The sequence below is a fragment of the Equus przewalskii genome, chromosome 3 (genome assembly GCF_037783145.1).
Source record: "Equus przewalskii isolate Varuska chromosome 3, EquPr2, whole genome shotgun sequence".
NCBI lineage: Eukaryota > Metazoa > Chordata > Mammalia > Perissodactyla > Equidae > Equus > Equus przewalskii.
The window spans coordinates 116,305,664-116,330,239 of NC_091833.1; the positions used below are offsets into that span (position 1 = coordinate 116,305,664).

Here is a 24,576-nt window from a genome sequence, read left to right on the forward strand (position 1 = left end):
AAACAGATGGACAGAGCCATGGGGAGGAAACGCACTGAGCTTCAGATGCTCTGGCCATCAGTTCTGCTCAGCCCTGTAGTCAAGCCTGAGAAGTCACTGAGTTAACTCCTCCCTCCACCCCACACAGAAAGGAATCTTCCCAAGCAAATGCAGTGCACGGTGTTGCAGTCCCTCAGTCACACAGTGACTGCAGCACGTAGAGAGCACAGAAGGAGAAAACTGCACATGTGATAAGGACTTCACATCACCATGCAAGTGTTTTCAAAGATTTAGAAGAAAGTTTTTTTCCTGTAATACATTTAAAACGAGCTACTGTATGATGAGTTAAACACAGGAGATCAAACACTTTTTATCTCCTCTCCTTCCCCAAAAGTAAAATATTACATGAAAAGATGCTCCACATCATTAGTCACCAGGGAAATGCAAATCAAAACCACTGTGAGATAGCACTTCACACACAGGATGGCTAGAATCAGAAAGTGAGATAATAGCAAGTGTTAGAAGGCCGAGAAACTGAAACCCTTCTATGCTGCTGGTGGGTATGAAAAATGGGGCAGCTGTTTTGGAAAACCGTCTGGCAGTTGCTCAAAAGTTAAACACAGAATTACCATATTACCTAGAAACTCCACTTCTAGCTAGACACTCAAGAGAAATGAAAGCATATGTCCACACAAGAACTTGTACACAAATGTCCATAGCAGTATTATTCATAACGGTCAAAAGACAGAAACAACCTAAACATCCATCAACTGACGAATGGGTAAATAAATTACGGTATAGCCACACAATGTAATATTTTTTGGCAATAAAAAGTACTGATACATGCTACAATATGCACAAACCCTGACAACATTACGCAGAAGTGAAAGAGGCCAGTCACAAATAACCTCATATGATTCCATTCATACGAAATGTCCAGAACAGGGCAATCTAGAGCGAGAGGAAGTAGACTAGTGGTCGCTTAGGGCTGGGGGGATGAGAGCACAGGGGCATGACAGCTAAAGGTTATGAAGTTTCTTTTTGAAGTCATGAAAATGCTTTAAAATTGACTGTGGTGATGGTTACCCATCTGTGAATATACTAAAAATCATGGAATTATACACTTTAAATGGGTAAGTTGTATAGTATGTGAACTATATTTCAATAAAGCTGCCAAAACAAGTAAAGGATTTAAAAAGAATAAGGCCCTTGAGGATGACAAGAAGGGGAGAAGATATGACAAAAGATGTCAACACATTTTTTGAAGACGGAAATCCGGTGCAGGAGTGGCAGCTGACTAGCAGAGCAGAGGAAGTGCCGGCAAACCAACTCACACCACAAAACCCCAGAAGACGGACGACCCAGTGGCACCAGATAAGGAAGAAATTAAGGGTTTCATGCTGTACACATGTTGAATATTTTGTTCTTTCCTTTGGTTCTTGTTTTATATTATGTATAATTCTTTAAAAAAAAATTTGGGGGGGATGCTCTTTTCCAGTATTTTGTGAAACCCTGTTGAAATGTTAGCACACTTTAAATGCGCAAAGAGGATCCAGGGTTCCTTGCCTGGGACAGAACCTGCGACAACTGTTTTAAAGTCACCATTGCACACTTCTGGGGTCTGGGTACGCTAGCGATGGCAGCTGCAGGAATCAAAGCCAGAAATCTCAAAGGTTAGGCAAAATTTGGGACAACAGCCAACGGACCATTTTTAAAATGTATTTATTTAAAGATAAACTTGTGGAAAAGTTGCATGGATGGTAAACAACCATATACCCTTTATCCAGGTGTACCCATTAGTATTTTGACCCATTTTCGATATCTCTCCACTTTGTCTCTGTCTCCGCTCCCTCCCTCCCCTTTCTCTCTATATCAGCACACACACACACACACACACACACATGAATGTCCATGAATGTGCCATGTCTGCGCCCAGGATCCAAACCGGCGAAACGCTGGGCCACCAAAGCGGAGTGTGCAAACTTAACCACTCGACCATGGGGCCCGCCCCACCTGAAACTATTGTTGGTGGAGCTGATCTTGCTCAGACTTTAAAGGATGATTTTACAATCATGAGTCCTGGGGGCCTTAGGGGCAGTCAGGACCAGACTTGCTATAAAAAAAACAATGCCAGAGAAGCAAAGATACATAGAGGGATTTGTGTGAACAGAGACCTCCTGCAGTCGAGGGAGGGTACATGTGAGGGGTGGGCTTGAAGTGTACCTTCCTTTTGGGTAGAGACGATGGTGAAGCTGTGGGTGAGGGAGAAGACAGGGAAAGAAAGGAGCTGTCATTACTGGTAAACCCTCTCACATGGGAGGGAAAGGATTGGGTGTCTGCGGCCAAGATAGATTCATCAGACTCAGCGAGGGAATGCGGGCACGCAAAGGGAGGACACGACACAGGGCTTCATTCCAGCAGTTTAGCACTAAACAATGAAGCTGTAAAAGTTATACCTATTAAATGACTAGCTAGCGTGGGGGGAGATGAAATAAATATATATACACCATCAACAAAAATGACATTATTGTTTAAAAAGGTACAGAGACGTCAATGGGAATTTTGGGGAAAAGATAGAAAGTAGATGGGGAAAAAAATCATAAAACCTTTCATGGAAGAAGTAACCATAGGTGTGATTCAAAAAAAATCTAAAGGTACTGTCAAATATGATTACAACTGCGCTCACTAGAAGTTATGCTGAAGAGAAGCCTAGTCCCTAAATCAAGAGGAGTTTGACCCTGCAGGTCATGGTCCAGCACAACTGCTCTGTAAAATAATGGAAAAGTTTAAAATTTTGCTGGGAGGAGGGGATTTGGCAGAGAAAAAGAGGGAGCAGCAGGGTGAGACACCGTATGGGTGGAGGGGGCCAGATTTGAGAACCTTTAGAGGCTGACTAGCCTAAGAGGGATTCGGGGAAAAGAAGAACTACCAAACGTTTTCAAGTTGTTTGCCCTGGGTCCACGGATGCGCCACGCCCTTGTGGCCCTCTTTCTCAGGCTTTCTGTTGGTTGATACAGGCTACTCTGTGCTCTCATGCTTTTTGGTGATAGTGGATTCTTTTGAGGAGATAACGGGAGGTGGGGCTGCTGCTGAGTGTATTTCTGGTTTCATACAGGTAAAAACACATTATGTATGAGGGGAAGTTTTAGTTGAAGGCCGAGTAGATCTTGGGGATGTAAATCCCTGGGCACAGGGCCGACTTTCAAAGATGACGTGGGGGTCCAAAAGGAGATCACCAAGCAATAAAAGGCTCTTAGGTAATAGCTGGGTAACAGAATAAATAGAAAATTTCACCAAGGTGAAATATATGCTATGGTGAATATGTGGAGTTGGAAGTATCTAAAGGGCCTCAGAGGGGTGGACTGATTTGCTGGCCTGGATGGTGGGGGAAGGGTTGTGGGTTCATCACTTCTGTGTTTTCCCCTCCCCGACCTTCAAGAACCTCTGGTGTCTATGCTAAAGCTCTGTGATGCGGGCCTGGAACTCTAGTCTAGAATGTGCACTCTTAACGCCCAGCTGCCTGAGGTGGCAGTGCACTTCTGGTGATGCAGATCACCCTCTGTCTGAGGAATGTTAATGCACCACGGCTGAGCTCCAGCTTGAGCTCCTAGGTATTCCCATCCCTGCCTTCCTGTGTGGGGTGGGGCTCCTTCTTCTGTCACTGTGCTACCTAAAGAGGAGTCCATGTTTCCCAATATTTCGGAAAGAGAGAGACATCAATCAGGTAAGGAAATCAGGTCCCTCAGAAATATCAAATCTTTCTTTTCAAATAGATGCATTCAATGCTATCAATTTCCCCCTAAGTACTGCTTTTGCTATACCTTATAAATTTTAATAAGTTCTATTGTAATTTTCATTTAGTTTAAAATACTTTGAGACTTCTTCCTTGACCAATGTGTTTAGTAGCGTGTTGTTTAATCTCCAAACATTTTAGGATTTCCAGCTATCCTTCTGTAATTGATTCCTAGTTTAATTCCATTATGGTCTGAAAACATACTTTGTACGATCTCTATTTATTTTTGTTAAAGTGTGTTTTGTGGCCAAGAACGTGGTCTATCTTGGTGAATGTTCCATGAGAGTTTGAGAAGAATGTGTATTATCGGATGAAGTACTCTACAAAATGTCAATTAGATCACGTTGACTGATGGTGCTGTTCAGGTCAACTGCATCTATACTGATTTTCTGCCTGCTGAATCTGTCCATTTCTGAGAGAGAGGGTGAAATCTCCAAACATAACAATGGATTCAACTATTTCTTTTTGCAGTTCTACCAGTTTTTGCCTCATATTTTGACACTATGTTGTTAGATGTATACATGTTGAGGACTGTGTGTCTTGTTGGAGCATGGACCCTTTATGGTTATGTAATACCCCTCTTTATCCCTGATAGTTTTCCTTGTTCTGAAGTCTGCTTTGTCTGAAATTAATATAGTTACTCCTGTTTTCTTTTGGTTAGTGTTGGCATGGTACATTTTTCTCTGTCTTTATTTGTAATCTATCTGTATCTTTATTTTTAAAGTGGGCATTTTGTATACAACATTTAATTGGGTCTTGTTTTTTTATCCACTGACAGTCTCTGTTTTTTTTTTTGTTTTTTTTTGTTTTTTTAAAGATTTTTTTATTTTTTCCTTTTTTCTCCCCAAAGCCCCCCGGTACATAGCTGTGTATTCTTCGTTGTGGGTTCTTCTAGTTGTGGCATGTGGGACGCTGCCTCAGCGTGGTCTGATGAGCAGTGCCATGTCCGCGCCCAGGATTCGAACCAACGAAACACTGGGCCACCTGCAGCGGAGCGCGCGAACTTAACCACTCGGCCACGGGGCCAGCCCAGTCTCTGTTTTTTAATTGGTGAATTTACACCATTTATATTTAGTGATTTTTAAAAAATACGGTAGGACTCATATCTACAATGTCTATAACTGTTTACTATTCATTATATCTATTCTTTTTTCTCTCTTTTTCTGCGTTTTCTGGTTTTAGACAAGCATTTTATATGATTCCATTTTCTCTCATCTCTTACTATATCAATTGTTCTTTAAAAAAAATTTCAGTGGTTGCTGTAGAGTTTGTAATATACATTTATAACTAATGTAAGTCCTCTGTAACATTGTTTTCATTCCTTTCACTTATCCTTATACTATAATCACCCAATACATTGTCACTATTATTATTAGCTCAATTGAGAATAAGAAAAATAAAAGTTTCATTTTACCTTAATTTATTCCTTCTCTTCCTCTTTTTAATGAAGATCCAAGTTATCATTTTCCTCCTCCCTGAGGAACTTTTAAAAAATATTTATTGCAGAGCAGGTCTGCTGCTGATGAATTCCCTCAGTTTTTGTTTGTCTGAGAAAGGTTTTATTTCTTCTTCACTTTTGAATGATAATCTCAGTAGACATAAGATTCTAGGTGGGTGGTGTTTTTTCTTCTTTCAACACTTTAAATATTTCACTCCACTCTCTTCTTGCTTGCATGGTTTATTATGAGAATCCCACAATTCTCATCCTTGTTCCTCTAGATACAGGGTGTTTATTTTCCTCTGGATTCTTTCAAGATTTATCTTTTGGTTTCCTACAGTTTGAAGACGATATGTCCAAGTATAGACTTTTTTAGTATTTATCTTGTTGGGGTCTTTTCTGAGCTTCTACAATCTATGGTTAACCTGTCATTAATTTTGGAAAATCCTTGGCCATTATTACTTCAAATATTTTTCTACTCTGTTCTTTCTCTTTTCTCCTTCTGGTATGCCAATTACACATGCTACATATTTTGAAACTGTCTCACAGTTCTTGGATATTCTGGGCTTTAAAATTTTTTTTTCTTTTTCTTTGTGCATTTCAGTTTAAAGTTTCTATTGACGTATATTCAAACTCACATATTCCTTCCTTGGCCGTATGCAATCTACAGATGAGCCAATCACAGGCCTTCTCCATTTCTTGTAGTGTTTTTGGTTTCTAACATTCCCTTTTGATTTTTCCTAAGAATTTCCCTCTGTCTGTTGACATCTATATTTGTCCTGTGCGCCATCATTTTTTCCATCAGAGCCCTTAACATACTAATCATGGTTATTTTGGATTCTGTGTGTGATAATTCCAAAACCTGTGTCAATGTGAATGTGGATCTGATGCTTGCTTTGTCTGTTTAGACTGTTTTTTCTTGCCTTTTAGCATGCCTTGTAATTTTTGGTTGAAAGCCAGACATGCTGTATTAGGAAATAGGAACTGAAATAAATAAACCTTTAGTGTGAAGTTTTATGCTCATCTGGCTAGGTGTTGGGCTGTGTTTAATATTTACCGTAGCTGTGCATGTCAGAGGCTTCAATTTCCTCTAGTGTCCTTGTTTTTGTGTTTCTTCTGTCTTTAGGTTCCCCTAAATCTCCTCCTTAAACAGAGCCTATGCCTTGCAACTCTTTCAGCTATGATCCCATCACTATACTGCAGCCCTGGGGACGCGGTGGTGGGAAGGTGTTAAGGGAGGGGATATAGTTAAATCTTTTAGTGGGCCTGTGTCCCTGGGTTGTGACGTTCACAAGTGTTTCTAAGCTTTTTTTTTCTTTTCTTTGACTCTTTAGATGAGACAGGAGGCTACAGGGGGCTGCAGTTGGGGTTGCCCTTCACCCACGTGGGATAAGGCTTGGTAGTCTTTTCCCTGCTGAGCAGGCTTCTACTACGGAGCACACTCAGGGGATATTTCAAAATCCTTTCAAAACGGTAACCTTTCTCCCCCACCCTCCCGTGCCAGAAACATCAGAGTTTCTTCATGGTTCTTCACTGTGAGAAACTTAGTAGGGTTCCTGGAAGTAAAACTCACGAGTAGGTGGGGCCTCCCCTTAAATGGTCCTCCAGGAGTTTCTCACTTTCATGCTAGCCCACGTGCATCCTCAGCAGTTTGTCAGTGTCTTTTACGTGTTTCTACCAGTTTATGGCTCTAGTGGCTTCTGCTCCAGGTAAGCTGATCTTAACTGTGATTCTCTGCATTCACCCTCTCTGAAGATTTTGGGTAGTAGTTTGCCCTGCAACCTCAATTCTCTGGTGACTTCAAGAAAAGCCATTGATTTTCAGTTTGCTCAGCTTTTGCTTCTCCTAAAGACCGTAGTAAAGACTCCCAAGCTCTTTAAGTGTTGGAGCTGGAACCAAAAGTCACTCCTCAAAGGATAATTCTTTATTTTCCTGTTCCCTTTCTCACATTTTTAAATGAGTTTGGCTGGGCCAGAGAGACACCTAAAATGGGAAGTCTGAGGAGAGGACAGACCATTGCTCTCTTAGGGGAAGAGAACAGGCAGAACTAGGGCTTCAGGGAGGACTAAGGATTCCATTTAAAGCTCACAGACTATCTGGGTGTGCTGGTAGGTTCCCAAATAAAATCCCAAACAGTGATTCTGTAGTCCTTGATTCAGTTATTTAGCGTTTCAGATCTGTGTAGGAGAACACCGTTCCCAGCACTTGATCATGAGTCATCTTGCCATGTCAGGCGCCACTTGCCAAGCCTTCCTTCGTGTTGGGCAGATCAGGAGAACAGAGCTGAGTCTCTGAGCAGATGCTGGAGCAAGAGCTCTGTCCCAGGATACAGGGGCCTATCTGAGGAAGCACAGATGTGACTGTGGGCCCCAGAGTCTATGCCCTCCTTGAGCAGAGGACTTCTGACTGAGAATATCAAGTGTGGACTCTAGCCAAAATCCTCCTTCGAGGATTTCAAAGAAGGAAAAACTGAAAGTATTTTATCACCTTTAAAAATTAATAAAAGGAAGGAACGCAAAATTATAGGAATTAAAATAGAGAGTCATATTATTTTTGGATAACAAATATCTGACTTTCCTAAACAGAGAAGTGAGACCAATGAGTCCCAGCCCCTCATTCTTTTCTTTTTGTTCTCAGCATCAGGGCAGAGCCAAGAGGAGAAGAAAAGGTGGAACACCAAGTGGTAAGGTTCTACCTATCCCACCTGAGCTCTCCAAGGGTGACCCTTCCTGTCCTTTCCATGAGGTCCCAGGTCCATGGTCTCTGAGGATGTCAGTCACTAGATACAGTCCCTCTCAGAAAACAGAGCCCTCAGAGGAGAGGCTCCTGGGAAAGCAGTCAGAACCTGAAACACTTCTCAGATTCCTGCTCTGCCCAGCTCTGGGCATGAAGCAGTGATGGACCTGGGCAATGGGCGTGGCCCAAGAAGTGGCCATATGAGATGTCAAGAGTCAGAACTTCTGTCTCCTGACCTTGTGAAAGTACTTTGACTTCCTGGACGATCAGATTCTTCCTTGAAGTAACCAGTGACCTATGTTCCTCACATGGTGTTTTTGAGCCTCACATGGAATGACATACATATATGAATGAAAGCCCTTTGTGAATGATAAGGCAACATACATACGTGAGCTTTATTATTATCATTAGCCGTGCGATCTTGAATCCTAATCCTTGGAGCTCTCCAAGTCCAATCTACCAAGGGTACCATAAAGGACATTCTACTCTGCCTCCTAAAATATCTCTTTGCTTCTGTCTTCATCACTTTCCTGGTTTCCCAGGTTGGAGAGCTTGCCAGAGCGAAGCAGAGGAGGCAAGGAAGGTGCTTTCTCTGCTGCAAAGGTGACTAAACACAATCCTTCTTTCCTGTATCCCGCTTCTTAGCAGGGTCTAAGAATTTCTAGGGCCTCAGTGAAACGTGAGATTGATAAGGGAGGGAAAATCCTCAGATTTTGAAATCCAGATTGTGAGAGTCTTGGGGAGAAGGAAACAACATAGATTGTGAGCTCCAGGAAGTGGGGGGATGTGAAAGGACAGTATGCAATGGGTGCCCCTACCTCTGTCAGACCTGCCAGGGCCCCATATATTTGTTCTGGTCCTGGCTACAGCTATGTATCTCCTGTCTCCTTCAGTTCCTGGGGCCAGCATCGCAATACCATCTGCTTTCGTCAACTGCTATGTCCAGACCCCTCCTGTGAGGAGTGTAATAGCACAACCGTGGAGGTCAATCGGCTGCTGTTCCTGGAGGACCTGGAACATGATACTGCCTCTGTGTCCTCTATGGCTTCCACAGCTTCTGGGACTGAGTCATCATTCACTCTGTCCTCTGCCTTCTCAGAAGTCCCTCCAGGAGACCTAACACCATCCCCTCCACCTGACCCTTCCCCACCGCCCCCCTCCGTCCTCTCACCTAACCCAATGACACCCTTAGCTGACTTTCTTTCACCCTCACCACCGGGTCACTCTATGCCACCAGAGCCTTTTCCTCCCTTGGAGTCCAACTTCCCAGCAGACCATTCCCCACCCCAACCCCTTGCCCTTCCCCCTCTCCCACCACATGACACCCAGGCAATGGGTCCTATTCTCCAACCAGAGGCCACTCTGTCTCTGAATACGATCTTCTCTCTTGACCGCACCCTTTCCCAAGATATTAACGCCTTACCAAATTTGTCCCAGATAATGAATCCCAATGATTCACATGGTGCGTGACTGTGGTGGATGACAATGACAAAATGGAGTACCATTTTCAAGGCTTCTAAAATGGAGCTGGGAGGCCGCAGTCTGGCCGGGCCGCCCTAAGGCAGGGCGCTGAGTGGGCCTGAAAGGTCCAGCAGACATGAGGCCACTTTGGCCAAAGTGTGGGCTGCGTAGAACAGGGCAGAACATGCTGGAAGGTAAATTTTCAACTCCGTTTTCCCTAGACTTTTTGGTAGGTTATCAGGCTCCCAGAAATTTCCCTTTTCTAAGAGAACAGTGTTTTCAGTTTCTCCCATTTTGTGACCCTTTTTCCCCACTTTCATCGTTAGGATTTGACCAGAAAATTTCTTCTCAAAATTAGGGCCAAGTTCAAAAATTGAGGGGGATCCTCAGGCCTCCTGGGGTCCTTCAAGCAGAAGGGGGTCCGGGAGGAGGGGACAGAATGCAGAGCATGGGCTTCGTAACTGGAGTGCTGGGTTGAAAGCCCAGATTGGCCACCATAACTGTGTGACTCTAGGCATGTTACTTAGCCTCTCTGTGCCTCCGTTTCCTCAATTGCAAAGCAGAGACAATAAACTTCCTGGTTGCTATGAGACAAGACGCGGAAAATGCTTAGGCCTGGCCGCATGCAGAGGTGGCCCTTAAAGGTAAGTGACACTTCTAGCTATTTCCTCCTCTGAGCTGAGTCCGTGAGTCTGGTGTCTTGAGGACTAGGGGTGTGAGGGGCAGACAGGTGCCAATAGAGCGGGCAAGTCACACTCTCAGTGGGCAGCTGGGGACACTGAGGAAGGAGTGCAGAATCGTCTCCCAGGATGGGAGGGCCATGTTGAGGGGACAGCATCCACTCGAGGGGCCCACCCTGGGCTCCCCCGTCAGCTTCTGGGCCTCAGTGGCCCCATCTGCAAAGTGGAGTGAGGAAAATCAGGGGACGTTTGTGAGAGCGGAGCCCTCTGCTATTTCGGCAGAAACTACTGGATGCCCAGTCTGGGTCTGAGCCGTGCGGGATGCTGGGGACAGAGACGGCACAGGGACCCTGCCCCTGGAGCTCGAAGTCTGACAGAGGAGACGGGCAGCAGGCGGCAGAGCCCCGGGGATGGGTTCCAGGATCAGAGGCAGAGGGCCGTGGGCCCCGGGGCGGCACTGACACAGGCAGGGACGGGCGTGTGGGCTCCTGTCCCCACCTGGGAGACACGGACACGACAGGAAACCTTCCTGCTTTTGAATCCAGAACGCCCATGGGGCGCGTCGGGCGGAGCAGGCGGGGGCCGCACGGGGCCTTCGGGATGAGTTCGGGCTCCCCTCCATCTTCCTGGCTCCTAGCCAGCCCCCTCCCTCCGTGCTCCTCAGTGTCCTTGTCTGGGAAGTGCAGTAATAATGGTGCATCCACCTCATGGCATGCTGGGAAGGTTTAAACGACACAGACAGCAGCGGGTGACCCTAGGTGGCAGAGATGGACAGAACGTGTAGGGGCTTCTGGTAGAAGCTCCTCCCTCAGGCGTGTCTGGCACAGAGCAGGCCCGCAATAAATGTCCGTAAATGTCTACAACTGTGTTTAGTCAGCGGCTGTGAGGGTCCAAGGAGTCAGCATAAGTATAATAACAGCTCTGACAGGTAGTGAGCTCCTGGTCAGGGGAGGCATGCAAGGGGTGCATGAGTAGTCACCACCCCGCCTGGCCAGGGTGTGGACTGAAAAGCCTCCAAGGCTGGCTCCCCGGAGCCCAGAGTCCACGAATCTGAGATCTGGGGATTCTCAGGTACAAGACCACTGATTCTACCAACATGGATTAAACCCCTACTGCGTGCATCCCACTCAACCCTTTGTGGGGAAAAGCAACAACTAATCGAGCCGCTTCCTCCACCAGCTCAGAGACACACAAGAGGGTCCGGGCCCTGAGGGGAGAGAGCTTACCCGTCTGAGGTTCTGAGTCTGTGACGTGAAGATTCCGCAAGGTTCCCATTCTGTAGCAGTCCCTCTTCGTGGAGCACCTGCTGTATGCCGTCCTGTGTTCCCCCTATGGGGTGCTGCACTGGATTCGTTTTATTCATCCCTCCCCCAGTGAAAGAGGTGCTCGGATCTCCCTACGTGGAGATGGGGAAACTGAGGCTCGGGAAGGAGAAGCCACCGTCCCCACATGGCTGAGACAGAATGAGGCGGAGCTGGGTTAGAAATGCCGGCCGACCCTGGGGGCCAAGCCCCTCCTTTGTAGGGGTCTGAGCCCCTTGGGTGCAAACCTCTGCTATCCTGTGGTTCTGGCTCCTTTTGTCCAGTGTTCTAAGCCACCAGGGCTTTGAGTCCGTTGACCCCTGGCCCCCGCGCTTGGGCCTGGAGCTGCGTCCCCCGGGACCTGCCTCGCTCCCCGGGCTGCTGGGGCCTCTGGGCTCGGGCTCAGCCGCTGGAGTGCGCAAGGCCTGATTAATTGTTCATAAAGCACTTAGACACTCTCAGGCGACAAGAGCCGTGTCGCAGCAACATTATTTCATTACCGTCCCTCAGAGACAGCCGTCGAGGGTTGGAAACCAGGATGCAGAGCCAGTGGCTGCCACCTCGGGAGCGGCCCCGGGGACTGTGGGCAAGTCACTTAGCTCCTCTCAGAGCCCTCAGAGCCCACGGTGCTCCTGGGAGCAGAGAGAGCTCAGGCCGGGCGCATCCCCGCCCCCTCCGCGTGGTCTGGGGGTGGGGGCCCCCGGAGCTGCCCCCACCCGGTGCATCTTCCAACACGGGTGACCTGTGTCCGTGTAGGACGCTGAAGGGCTTTGCAGACAGGTGACAGGCATTCATTAGGTTCATTTATGACTGTGCGTGTCAACCTTGCACATCCTCTCAGCAACCCGGGCGCCACGTGCAGCCCGCTAGACGGAAATGCACCAACCCCATTGTTCCATGCATCCATCTCCCCTCCATTCCCACCTTCCTCCCTCTGGCAAAGGTCACGGCCCATGTGAGGGCCGCTCTAGAGGCAGGAGGCTTCTCGGATGGACCCCCAGAGGACGGGACGTGAGCCGCTCTCCAGGAGTCGCGGTGTGTTTGGGAGCTGAGCCCACAGAGTTCCTGACTGCAGCCTCTCGCGACGCCTTGGGACAGGCTGCAAAGTCGGATCCAGAACTGACAGCAAGCCTGCCCAGGGGGATGGAGCGGGGGGCGCTCTGCAGGGCGAGGGGACAGAGGGAAGGGATGCTCTGTAGCTTCCGCCACCTCCCACCTCCCGGGCCCCGTCCCCAGCATCCTCGGGGGAGCGGGGCACTCATGGCCATTTTCCAAGCTCGGCCTCCAGAGGCCCCTGTCTTCCTCCATCCTCTGCAGACCCAGAGTGGCAGCACTTCTGCGGGGCCCTTGGGGAGCTCCCCACTCCCTCCCCCTTCCACTCCTGAAGGGGCTTTGAAAGCCCTCCGCCCCCTCCCCGCCTCCATGTGCAGAAGGAGAAGGTGCCGGAGGCTTCCACTGGCCTTGGCCGCCTGTTGGAGGCTGTGGCCACATGGAGCCCCCAGGCCAGCAGTGTCCCCACCTGCTCCACGAGGGACCACTGGTGGCAGGCCTGCCCTGGACCAAGGGAGGCAGCCTGGACGACCATGGCCACCGCCCTCCCCAGGCTCGGAGCCTCTGGGGTTCTACCTGGACCCCCAGCACCCCTCGCCTCTGCCCAGCCAGCCAGAGTATCTCATGGCATGCCGGAGTTGTGGCAATGCCCAGAGAGGGTTCTGGAGCGCTCTTGAGAAGCACAGAGCAGCACTAAGAGCTCCGGAGCAGACGGCCAGCTCAACCCCCACGTCCTGGCTCCAGGACCTCCTGGCCCAGGTCAGGCCTTACAGTGACTCACGGCCACTCTCCCCTCACTTTGCTCATCTGTGAAGCCGGGACAACAGGCCCCACAGCGGAAGCAGCTGTGGGTCCCAGGGACTCACCCAGGAAGTGACCTTGTGTGGGGAGAGCCCAACACAGCTCCACGTGACCGCGTACACATCCGTCCCCTTCTCGAGCCTCAGCTTCCCACCTGAGGGCCCTGCCAGCTCTGCGTTCTGATTCTCCTGGTGACAGTGGAGGGCAGAGAGGCTGGGCAGGGCTGGGCTGTGGCCCCTGCCCACGGTGGGCGCTGAGCATGGAGCTCGGGGTCCCTCTCAGGCAGCAGAGCCCGTCCCTGCGCCCTCCTTTTGTTCCCAGGCCCCTGGGAGCCGGTTCCACCTGTTCACACCTCTGCCTTGCCCCAGCTGGGCCCTGCCTGGTGAGATTGCCCATCCCAGCTTGATGCCACCTCGCCCGGTGGCTGACCCCTCTCCCGGAGGCTGTCCACCCTGCATCAGTGGCTCCTGGCCCCTGTGGCATCACAGCCCCGACTACACAGTACGGTTTCCCCCAGACCAGGGCTGATGACCCAAAGATTCTTATAGGTGATCTCGTTCCATCCCCGAGAACCCCGTGGCCGTCACTCGTGGGATGGTGCCCGCAGGGCCCTCTGAGCCCCTGTCCTCCTTCCCCAGCGGCTCTGCGCCCCTGGAGGCTGGTCTGAGTAGCACCAGAGGCCTTCCCTCTGGCCGCAGCCAATGGGGGCACCGCAGGAGGTCAGGGGACTGGACAAGGAGGAGGATGGAGCATTTATCCCTGGTGCCCTCCAGGCTGGTCCACTGTGAGTGACACGTGCCACTCTTTGAATGCCCACTACGTGCCAGGCCTGGGATTGGGTCCTGGCCCTGTGTCCCACAGCTGTGACCTCGGGCAGGTCAGCTCATCTCTCTGGGATGATGGCAGCCCCTTCTCAATGGAGTTTTCTGGAAGAATAGGTGACCGGAAGCCACAGGGGTGCTCGCTGCTGGCCCGGGGGACACTCCCCTGGTGTTGGCGGTCACCATGGTTTTCCACCTGGTGTGGGAAGGGGTGGCATTTGCCCCCCACAGAGAACCCCAGTCCCCAGCTGGACAGGGGCTCTCGCTGGCCCCAGCCTGCGTCCCACCGCCCACCTGTCTCCCCTACAGCCTGGGGGCTGCCCCTTCCCCCTGGAGCGGGGGTGGAGGTGCTCTGATTGGCTCATGGCTGTCCTTGGCTGTGAACGGCAGTCTTTGGGGTCCCTGGAAGTGGCTGGTCACCTGCTCCTGCTTCAGGGGCCTCAGTCCTCTTGGAAATGAGCCCTCGGATCAGCGGCCCTCACAGGGCAGTGGAAGGACCACGCTTGGCAGAGACCAGCGTCTGGGAAAGTCACCCAACCCCGCAGCTCCCAGCTTGTAACACGGCGTCGGGGCCCACACATAGGAGCAGCGGTGAGCCCAAACGGGGACCCTGGCTCCCCTCAGCATACCAGGTGCTCAGCACCCAACACAGGGCCTGGCACGGAGCAAGGGTCGTGAGCTACAGCCCAGCAGGGTGGGCAAGCAGCACAGGCCGTGGGGCCCGCTGTGGGGTCCTGCCTCGCCCCACTGGAGGTCGTCCCCGCCTCCCTGAACCAGGAGCACCTGGTGGCAAGGGTGCGGGTGCCTGGGTGGCACACGACCCTCCCCACTGTGAGCTGACATCCAGGAGGGGCCAGACCACCTCCTCCCTCTGAGCAAGTGGGGGAGTTGGCAGCCCCCTGAAGGGGGCCTCACCGAGGGTGCGGGAAATCCTGTGATTGCCCCCATTGCTCCCCGCCAGCTCCACCACCAGGGGAGGTCAGGATGAGACATTTGCTGATCAGAAGGTGGATGGGTCAGGTGGCCCCAGCCTCCTTTCAGGACCCGCCGCGGGGCTGCGGACAGGCGGGCTGTGGTTGTGCCCCTCCTGGACGCTGGCCCCTTGCTGGTCCTGCCGGCTTGCAGGCCTCGAGCACTACAGTGTGTAAACAGAGCGAGAAAGTGCCAGGCTGTGAGGCGAACCCAGGGGGCAGGGCACGTGGGGCTCCTGATATAAAGGAGGAGCGACCCAACAGGCACAGAGGGTGCAAAGGCCCTGAGGCAGCCCGGGGACAGAAGCCCTATTGCGAGCGGGTCCTCCGTCCGATCTCCACGTTCTTCAAGGTGTGTGTCACTCTCCTGTGTCAGAGACGGGCTCATCCCGACATCCCGGTGCCCAACACGAGGGAGAGGAAGGATGCTGCTATGCAGGAGAGCTCCCGAGCTGGTGGGGGTCACCACCAGCCTCACCCAAATGCATCAGGCCAGGAGCTGCGTGCCTGGCGTGGAGCTGAGGGCCCTGCTCTCTCTTTATGACCCTCATGTCAGCATCTGACAGATGAGGAAACTGAGGCCCAGAGAACCAAAGTAGCCTGCCTCTGACGGGGCGGAGCCAGGATGCAGGAGGAGGCCGTGTGAGCCCAGGGGCACCTGGTGGCAGCATCCGCCCCCTCCCTGCATCTGCCAGTGCCGACAGCTCCGCCTGTGGCTCCTTCGGGCCCCAGCTCCAGCAGAAGCCCCGGCTCTCCCAAATTGCCCCTCTCTGTTGGGCTGTTCCCCGTCACACAAGCAACACAAAAACTGGGCCAGCCTGATGACCAGCCACCTCTGGACCCCGCTGCCCCTCAGCTTCCCCGCGTCTCTGCTCTCCAGGAACCGTCCCGGACGAGCCATCTCTGCCCACTGCCTCCCTTCACCCTCTCTCCCTCTTGGGCCCAGGCCGACGGGGCATCTGCCCCCCGACCCCGACGGGTCCCCTGCAGTCAGGGGTACAGGTGGTACAGACTAGCCACTTCACCACACAGGTCTCCTTTCCTTGATTTTTAAAGCACTGCTCTGTATGCTGAATGTGTTGAGCATCATCTCGTCACTTGGAGCTCACATGTGGCCCGCCGGTCCCGCCTGCAGCCAGCCTGGTGCAGCAGCTGACCGCCTGCTGGCACCCTCAACAGCCCACAGCCGCTGCCAGCCTGGATCCTCGGCACAACGGGATCCCCACCGCCTTGGCTCTGATGAGAAGGCGGGAAACACCTCAACATCCGAGCCAGCGGGCCTCTGTGCTGGCACCTCCTGGGTCAGGGACGAGCCGGACAGCATGTGGGGGCCGGGGGGCGAGGGTTTGCATGCCTGGCAGTGAGGCACCCTCTCGCTGTCTCCAGTCTGTAAGATGGAGCTGGTCTTGCCTCCTTGCTGAGGGATATGGGACAAGGACATCATCGACAGGACAGGGCTGGGTCTGCCCAGGGACAAGCTGCTGAGCTCCCGGGACCCTCAGCTCGGAATTCCAAACTAGCACAGGGTTGGCGGAAGGACGCCAGCGGATTCTGTAAAAAACAAAGTGTGGAAGAGAAGAATTTGACCAAAATAAATAATCCTGTGTCCTCACACGTGCATTTCCAGACAGGCCTTTGGCTGTCACCTGGTTGCTGTGTCTCATTGTGAAATAACACACCCCAGAACACAGCACCAAGCAGGGTTCACACCCCACGCACAGAACACAGCACCAGGCAGGGTTCACACCTCACTCACAGAATAGAGCGCCAAGCAGGGTTCACACCCCATGCACAGAACACGGCACTGAGCAGGGTTCACACCCCACACACAGAGCAGAGCACCGAGCAGGGTTTGCATGGGCAGGAATGACAAAGTGACCATGTTTGTGACTCTGGTGGAGACTTGGGCCCCCAGGAGTCTGGCGCCCACCCAGACCCCACTGCTCTGTGTTCAGCCCTCGCTTCCGAGCGCCTGGCACGATGGGCTCCATCCAGACAGGGCCTGAGGCATGGCGACCAGGCACGTCCCTGAGGCCGGAGGAGCAGGAGTGCCAGGCCTCAGCCAGCGTCTCGTCGACTTGGGGGGTTCAACAGGTCTCCTCGTCTCTCTGCGGGGGACGAGTGGCATGTCCAGGGGTGAGGACCTGGCTCGGGCTCCAGCCCAGAGGCCGTGCTGGGGAGGGACACGGGTCGACGGGGCGCCATGAGCAGGTGATCCAGGTGCCAACCTGGAGGGAATGCCCTCGCTGCCTCCTCCTCCTCTGCAGCCGCCAGCTTCTCCTCTGCTGTAGACGAGTGGCGGGGGCCGGACCCCCGAGCGTGGCTGAATGCTGGAGGAAGCCGGGCTCCGCCTGGGAGGGCTCCACCTTGCAGCCACCCAGCTCTAAGCCTCGCCCTCCTCATCCACCCCATGGGTGACAATGGCTCCCTCTGATCCCACGAACAGGTTCCTGTCCTCTGGGGTACAGTGTGGTATTCGCCTCTTGACCTGTTTCATGCCCAGGCCTGGCAGGGTGGGCAGGGGGGCATTTGCCCAGGGGGCGGCCTAGGCTTCACGAGGGAAGGACCGAGTGGGATGGCGGCAGCTGGCCTCATGGCCCCAGAACGCCTGGGAACAGTTGGGGCTGCTCCTGTGGCAGCTGGACAGTCCTCCTGGCCGGTCCAGGGACAGTAATTAAGAATCAGGTTTCCATTGAAAAGCTTTATTGCCGGGAGGGCTGGGAAATCAATAGACAACATTTTTATCGCAGATGAAAATTAATTATTCAGTGTTGAACATGTCTGCTCTCACTTCGCTGCCGGCAGGGGCGGCTGGACTGGGCGGTGGCCGCGATCCCCGCCAGGGCAGCCGAAGAGATGGCCTCCCACGGCCCCCCGGTGCAGAGGGAGACTGAGGCCCAAGAAGGGACAGGGCTGAGCAGGGATGTGGTGAGGAGGGGCCATGCCACGATTCAAGACGGTCCCAAAGCCCCCGCCGAGTGTGCGGGACGCCAGGCCCACCCCTCCGCCTGTGATGGACGCGTGTGGCGGGTGCGGCAAAAGTCAACAGGCAGAGAGCTGGCCACGCGGGGTCAGGTGGGGTGGACCCTGCACCTGCTCCAGGTCACCTCTCCCCCTCTTCTCTCCAATGTCCCCACGGCCCTTCGGGCAGGGTTCCACCACCTGAGTTCTGCCAGGGGTCCAGTTGTGAAGCGGCCACAAACGCCTCCTTCGGAAGGTTCGCCTCCGCCATTTCCAAGAAATGGGAGGAGTAGGGGGTGGGGCTCGGCCTGGAGCATTGGGACCTTCGACGTCCATTTGAGGATTTCTGTACCTCTCCCTTAAGCTTCGGGCCCCCCGACCTGGGCCTGCTGTCCCCCATCCTCCCACCCTAACTGCCCCTTGTGCAGAATTGCCGAGAGAGCCCCCAGTGAACAGGGGGCCTCTCCCCCGGAATATCAGTCCCTGAGCCAGGGCTGGGGACACCTGGCCTCTGAAACGTGGGGTTGTCCCATCAAGAGACGGGAAGGGAACCCGCGCCTGCTGCTTCGGTGCATTCCTTCATTCATTTATGCTTTCCGCCAAAATCTGTGGGGCAGCCAGGCAGCGGAGCTGACCCTGCGCTCACAGCCAGGCGGGTGTGGTCGCGTGAGGAGATACCGTCCAGGGTGGGCTGCCCGTGATGGCCGTGATAGGCTCTGGATGGGGGAGGAGAGTGGACTTGGCCTTGGGGAGGGGACAGGAGCTCAGGGTGCTGTGGGAGAAGAGGCCGGGGTGGGGTGGGGATCGGGGAGCCCTGGCCGGCAGGGCTGGGGAGTGGGCGGAGAGGGCCCCAGGCTTGAGGTGGCTGGGTTTGAGCTAGACACAACCTAAAGGCCCAGATTTCCTAACACGGAATTGCCCCCGACCGCCTTAGCCTCCCAGGGGCTCACGGCTCCCCCGGCGCTCCTGGGTCCTCAGGACGTTCTCCCCCCACTCCACGGCCCCTCTGCGCCTAATTCTTCTCTCCCTCCTTGACTCCTTCCTCTCCTTCCTCATCCGTCCCCAGCCTGTCCTGGGCTCTGAGCCTGCGCGTGGCAGGCCCTGGCTTCCCAGAGACAGAGAAGAGTCTGGACAGGGCCCCCAGGACCGCTGGAGAGCAGAGTCCGGCAGGAGCCACGCTGGACTTACACCCGAGTGAGGCCAGCCGGCACCAGGGACTGGGCGAGGGCATTCCAGGGTGGCCGGGTCAGGGACGAGGAAGGGCCCTGGGGGACAGGAGGGCTGTCCCTCGGTCAGGGGGCGGTGGGGGTGGTATGTGACAGAGACCATTGCCTATTGGCCCACTCTTGGTGGAGCTGAGTTCTAGCTTGTATGTTGTGGGGGGCAGTGACAGCATGGGCACAGGCCAGTCGAGGACCCCCCTGTGTCCTGGGACGTGCTCATGTGCAGTGCAGCTGCAGCAGGTGGGTGGGCACCAGAAGATGGTGAGAGCTGGGGCCATGTGGTGAGCAGGGGCTAGGCCAGTGCCGGCCCAGACGCCCAGCAGAGTGACACAATCCAGAAGGCAGAGGGGGACAAGGTCAGATCTGACCTTCAGAAAGGTCACTTTGGCAGCAACTGGAGACAGATCGTGGAGGGTGGGACTGGAACAGAAAGAGGCAAGAGGAGGGTAGTCCTGGGGTAGACAGGGGCTGTGGGGTCGGAGATGAGAGCCACAGGGGAGGTGTAGGCTGGGGCAACTAGGAGGGCTGCCTGGAGGAACTTCCAGGCCTACCCTCCGTGTCCTGGGCCTCGTCTGTCACTGGCCTAGGGTGGTGGGAGGGGTGGGAGTGAGGGCAGAGGCACAGGAGGCCATGGCAGGCAGGGAAGATGGGGCGGGGAGGTTCGGCCTGTCCCCCACTGCTGCCAGGGCACTTCGAAGGACACAAGGCCCAGGGTTTCCCAACTTTGAGCCTCACAGGGTGGTGGGAGGGGCGCTGGTCCGTCCCCCGGCTCCCTGCAAAGACAGGCCTTGCAGGCAAAGAGAACCCGGTGGCAGCAGTGTTGCTCACTGTCCGTGTTGGTGAGCCCAGGGCAGCAGCCAGCTGGGCTGGAATTCGCACATCGCGTGGCCTTGCCCACGTGGTGGACGTCCCCAGGCTGTTTCCTCATCTTTAACACAGAGCCACATCCCCACCTCATCTCCCTCCCTGGGTGGTGGTGCAAACTGTGGAGTGCCCTGAATTGAGAGGGACAATCAATGCCCCCACGGCCACCTGGACACCTGCTGGCCTTTTCTAGTGACTTAAAACCTGGTCCAAAGGAGCAGAGAATGCTTGCAAGGGGAAGTCTGCCGGCCGTTCCCGGGTCTGGAGGCCTGGGACGTGCCCCTTTCCATGTCACCGAGGCCCCGTTACCATCAGATATTAATATTTCCAACACTGGTATTTACAAACCTCCCCAGAGGCTGTGCTGATGGAATATTGGTGATCACGCTCAGCTGAAAAGAGTATATTGATCTGGAGAAAATGAGAGGTCACTTTTTTTTTTCAACCCAAACCTATAAAACGCTGAAATCCATAAAGCCCCCGTTCTCGGGCTGCAGAGTGACATCCAACCCAGGCTGTGGTCTCCATGGCCTGGTCAATACGGCTCCATTAGGGCCGCCCGCCCGCGCCCCCGCCCGCCCGGTCCCGGCCCCCGCGGCTGTCCAGATCAAGATGCACCTCAGTGTTTTAATTCCGCGTCCATTAGTATCACGTTGCCAGCCGATCGGCTCCGCTATCGATCCCGAGGAAGGCCCACCAAGGGGGCCCAAGCCCCGGTGAGGTCAGTGGGGGACACAGGACAACTCTGCTGGCCTGAGGGCAGAGGCCCGCATGGTCCCAGTCTGTCCTTCTGCACAGAATCTGGTGCCTCCAAGGCCGGCGCAGGGGCCCGAGGAGGCGATGTGAGCCAGGCCGAGAGCACTCAGGCCCCCCTGTCACCCCCTCACTCAGAGAGCACCTAGGGGCCTTGGTGCTCACTGCCCGGAGCCAGGCTTGCCCCAGGCCGTGCGGTGCCAGGGCCAGAGGAGGCCACGTCTGTCCGGCTGCTTCTCCCGCTAAGCACTGTGCAGGCCTCCCAGATCTCTGTCCCATTTTGCAGGTGAGACGTCGTCGGCTCTGAGACTTCAGGAGACTTTATGCCCCTTGTTAAGGCCACACAGCTGGTAAATGAGCAAGACGGCCTTTGACTGACCGCCCAGCCCACGCTCCCTCCTTCCTGGTGAACAAACAGACGAGGAGAACGGAAGAAGCGGTGCCGCCACAGAGCGGGTGGTGGCGTCTCCCCGGTGGGGCACAGCTTCGGGACGGAGGGCATTGCCACAAGAGAGGGGCCAGTGGCCAGCGCTCGGCCAGCCAGCAGGCTCCCTAGGGTTGTGAGGACGGTGAGAGCCCGCGGTGGCTGCCACGCCCCGAGGGTGAGCGTGAAGGACCCCGACGCCCTCTGGGAGGGAACAGGGACACGATGGTGTCTCCCCGGGGGCTTCTAGACGGAATGTAGGGCCCACCGTGACCCCGACAGGAGCAAGGAGACTCACGGGACCAGCCGGGGTCGTCCGGGCGAGACGTGCAGAGATTGGACCACTGGTGAGGATGGACAGGTGGACAGATAGAAGCAAAATCTGCCACAATAACAACCAAGCAGGCAGAGCTAACGGGAGCCAGCCCGGGGGCCTCAGCGGTGGCCCCCCCACACCTGACGCCACGGCCCCGAAATGCAGAGAAGTCAGAGGCCACAAGTGTGGTTGACGAGCAGTCTTGGGGGCTCCTCTCGTGGGGACAGCTGGGGAGGCGGCGTCATGACCGGCAGCGCCTCCCACCCGCTGTGGGCAGGGGAGCCTCTCTGAGCCTCAGTCTCCTCGTCTGTAAAGCCAGGGCTGCAAGGAGGCCGAGAGACAGTGGGGGCCCGTGAGTCACCTCCTCCCGGCGGCTTCCTCCCACCTCCCCGCTAAAACCTGTGGGAATTTCTTGAAGGCGGGGACAATGTTTGCATTTCTCCCAAAAATGAATTGAGTTCTAGATCCCGTGTCATTGTCCCAACTGTCACATTCCTATCATGTTTCCTCCTTTGAAGACGACATCGACGCCGTGAAGGACGTCTGAGGAAGGAGTTGGGACCTACGGTGACCAGCAGGTGGGCATCTCCTCTTAAACGGCTCCCCAGCTCCAGCCCCCAGCAGAGCCCCTGACTGGCACCCAGTCAAGGCTCCTTGAAAAACACGTCAACGCCGGGAAGGAGCGATCACAAATGGGACACAGCGGGGGGCAGGGAGAGTCTGTCCTGGAGCGTGGCTGCTGCCCGCTGCCCGCTGCCCGGCCCTGGGAACAGCATCGCCGTGCTGGGAGCCAGTACACAGGCGGCTCAGCTTCCAAGAACACGATTGTCACTCGTGCGAGGAAGGTCCCAGCAGAGGGGTGAAGAGTGTCCCCGAATCCGTGTGTACGCAGAACCTCAGAAGGCGGCCTTACGTGAAATAGGGTCTTTGCAGATGCGGCTAATTGGGGATCCTCAGATGCGATCATCCTGGATTAGGGTGGGCCCTGGTTCCCATGACTGGCGTCCTTATAAGAAGAGAAGGGACACAGACGCACCCGGACACAGAGGGGGAGGCCACATGAGGACGGAGGCGGAGACGGGGTGCTGCGTCTACAGGCCTAGGAGCACCGAGGATCACTGGAGAAGAGCGGCCTGGAGATCCCCCCAGAGACCCCAGAAGGAGCCAGCCCTGAGGACACACTGACTTCAGACTTCTGGCCTTAGAAGCGTGAGAGAAGCAGTCTCTGTTGTCTGCAGTCCCCGAGGGTGTGGGCCTTCCTTGGGGCAGCCCCAGGACCCTGACCCGGCCCCAGAGCTCAGGTCCTCCTCCCTGCCTGCCCACACGGCCTGGCACCTCGGCGGTCCTCCCCACAAGAAACCCCACAAGGGGCGTGAGCCCACGGTTCAAGTCCGGGGCCTGCTAAATCCCAGGAGAAAATGAAATAAGTGGAGGCGAGATGTCACACTGGGGGCGGGGGAAGAGGAGTGCGTGAACAGCTCTGGGGCCCGCGGAGCCGTGGCAAGCCCAGCAGCGCCGGAGCCCTGCATGGCGGCTGCAGCTCACAGCGTTCCTTCGGCCTTCACGGCGATTACACCGCGGGACGTCCCAGTCGTTGACTCGCATCTCCTCTGGCATCCTGCGTGCGTCCCCGGGGGGTTAACAGAGTGAGGGGCAGCTCAGCAGGTGGGAGGGGGCAACTGTGATCAGCGGGGGAGGCAGCAGCCAGGGTCCTGCCACAAGCGGCCGAGAACCCCCACGGGCCAGGCCCTGCCCGCCCTGAGGCCGAGTGGGAGAACGTCCGGAGACGGCCGCCCGATGAAGCATCTCCTCCGGGTCCGCAGCAGCCCGTCCGCCAGGGTGGGGCCAGCCGGAGCAGCAGCTCCCTGACCCAGAAACTCAGAGGGTCTCACACAAGCCCAAGTCCACATGCCAACGGCGACACAGCGCTCACTCAGGGCCTGCTGCCTCTTCACCCACAGGTGCAGAGCCCAGGCTGTCTGATTCAGGCCGCAGAGCAGTTGAACAGCTCTGAACGTGAGGAGGAGCAGGGTCTTGGTCAGGGCAGAGGTGAAAGAAGCAGCTGGCAGCCTGGGAGGAAAGAGAATGTCCCTAGAGACGCAAGGACTCCGAGCCTTGGCGGCCTTCAGCACGGGAGCAGCGAGCTCTGCTCTCCAGTAGCCCCGCGTCATCTCCCAGGACGTCCACCGTCCAGACACTCCCCCACCAGCGTCCGCCCCCGGGCTCTGGGCTGGGGCTGCAGGAACGAAGGTGAATCAGGAGCATTCCTCCCGGGGTGAGTTCCCGGCTCATGCCACAAAACCTGACCGTGGGTGCCACAGCCAGGGTACAAGGTGGGCTGCTTCTTAAGAGTTTAAATGAATACGATAGTTTATATCCAGTTCCTGACGATGCGGACGGGCGAGCAGGGCTGGCAGGGCCCATCCCTCAGCTCCATCGCCAGCGCTGGCGGCTGCCTCCCCTGCAGGGTGTCTGAGACGGCCGCCTCCACTCTGCACTGGGGGCAGCCTGGAGAGGGTGACCCTTCCCCCTCCGACATGGCCCAAAGGGGCACCCCCCCACACACCGCCACTCCCACCCCAGGCCCGGAACTCGGTCCCAGGTCCCACCCAGCTGCAGGGGAGTTGAGAACCGTAGCCTTCATTTGGCGGCCCAGCTACAAGTCAGAGGTTCTGTTACTGCGAAAGAATGGAGGACCAGGACTGGGGACGACAGGGAGTGGCCGCCACTGCTGCTCTTCAAGATGCTAGGAACAGACCAGACTGGCTGAGTTTCTCCCCCCAGTTCCTGCTGGGACGTGAGCTGACCCACAGCCCAGGGGTCCAGGAGGGTGTCAGCATCTGCGTCAACAGCGGCACCAGCCCAGCCCCGGGACCCACAGTAGAGGGTCCGACTGCAGCTCGGACGCCTCCAACCCGGGGGTCCAGTCTGGGGAAGCGCTGCCCTTTACAGCCAAGCCTGATGTCGTCGCCTCCCACGTGAGGGCCCTCGGTGTCTGTGAGCT

The 24,576-nt window shown here is 55.0% G+C and overlaps 1 long non-coding RNA gene across 2 annotated transcripts; it reads left to right on the top strand.

Moving 5' to 3' along the window:
* The first annotated feature begins 3,466 nt into the window (after positions 1–3,466).
* Positions 3,467–9,409, top strand: LOC139082407 (uncharacterized). 2 transcript variants are annotated; one of them, XR_011538375.1, is made up of 4 exons: positions 3,467–3,703; positions 7,848–7,893; positions 8,489–8,549; positions 8,840–9,409. It is a non-coding gene; the product is annotated as an uncharacterized lncRNA (long non-coding RNA). The 2 variants fall into 2 exon arrangements; XR_011538374.1 differs by lacking the exon at positions 8,840–9,409 and having other exon boundaries at positions 8,489–8,581.
* Positions 9,410–24,576: the final 15,167 nt, after the last annotated feature.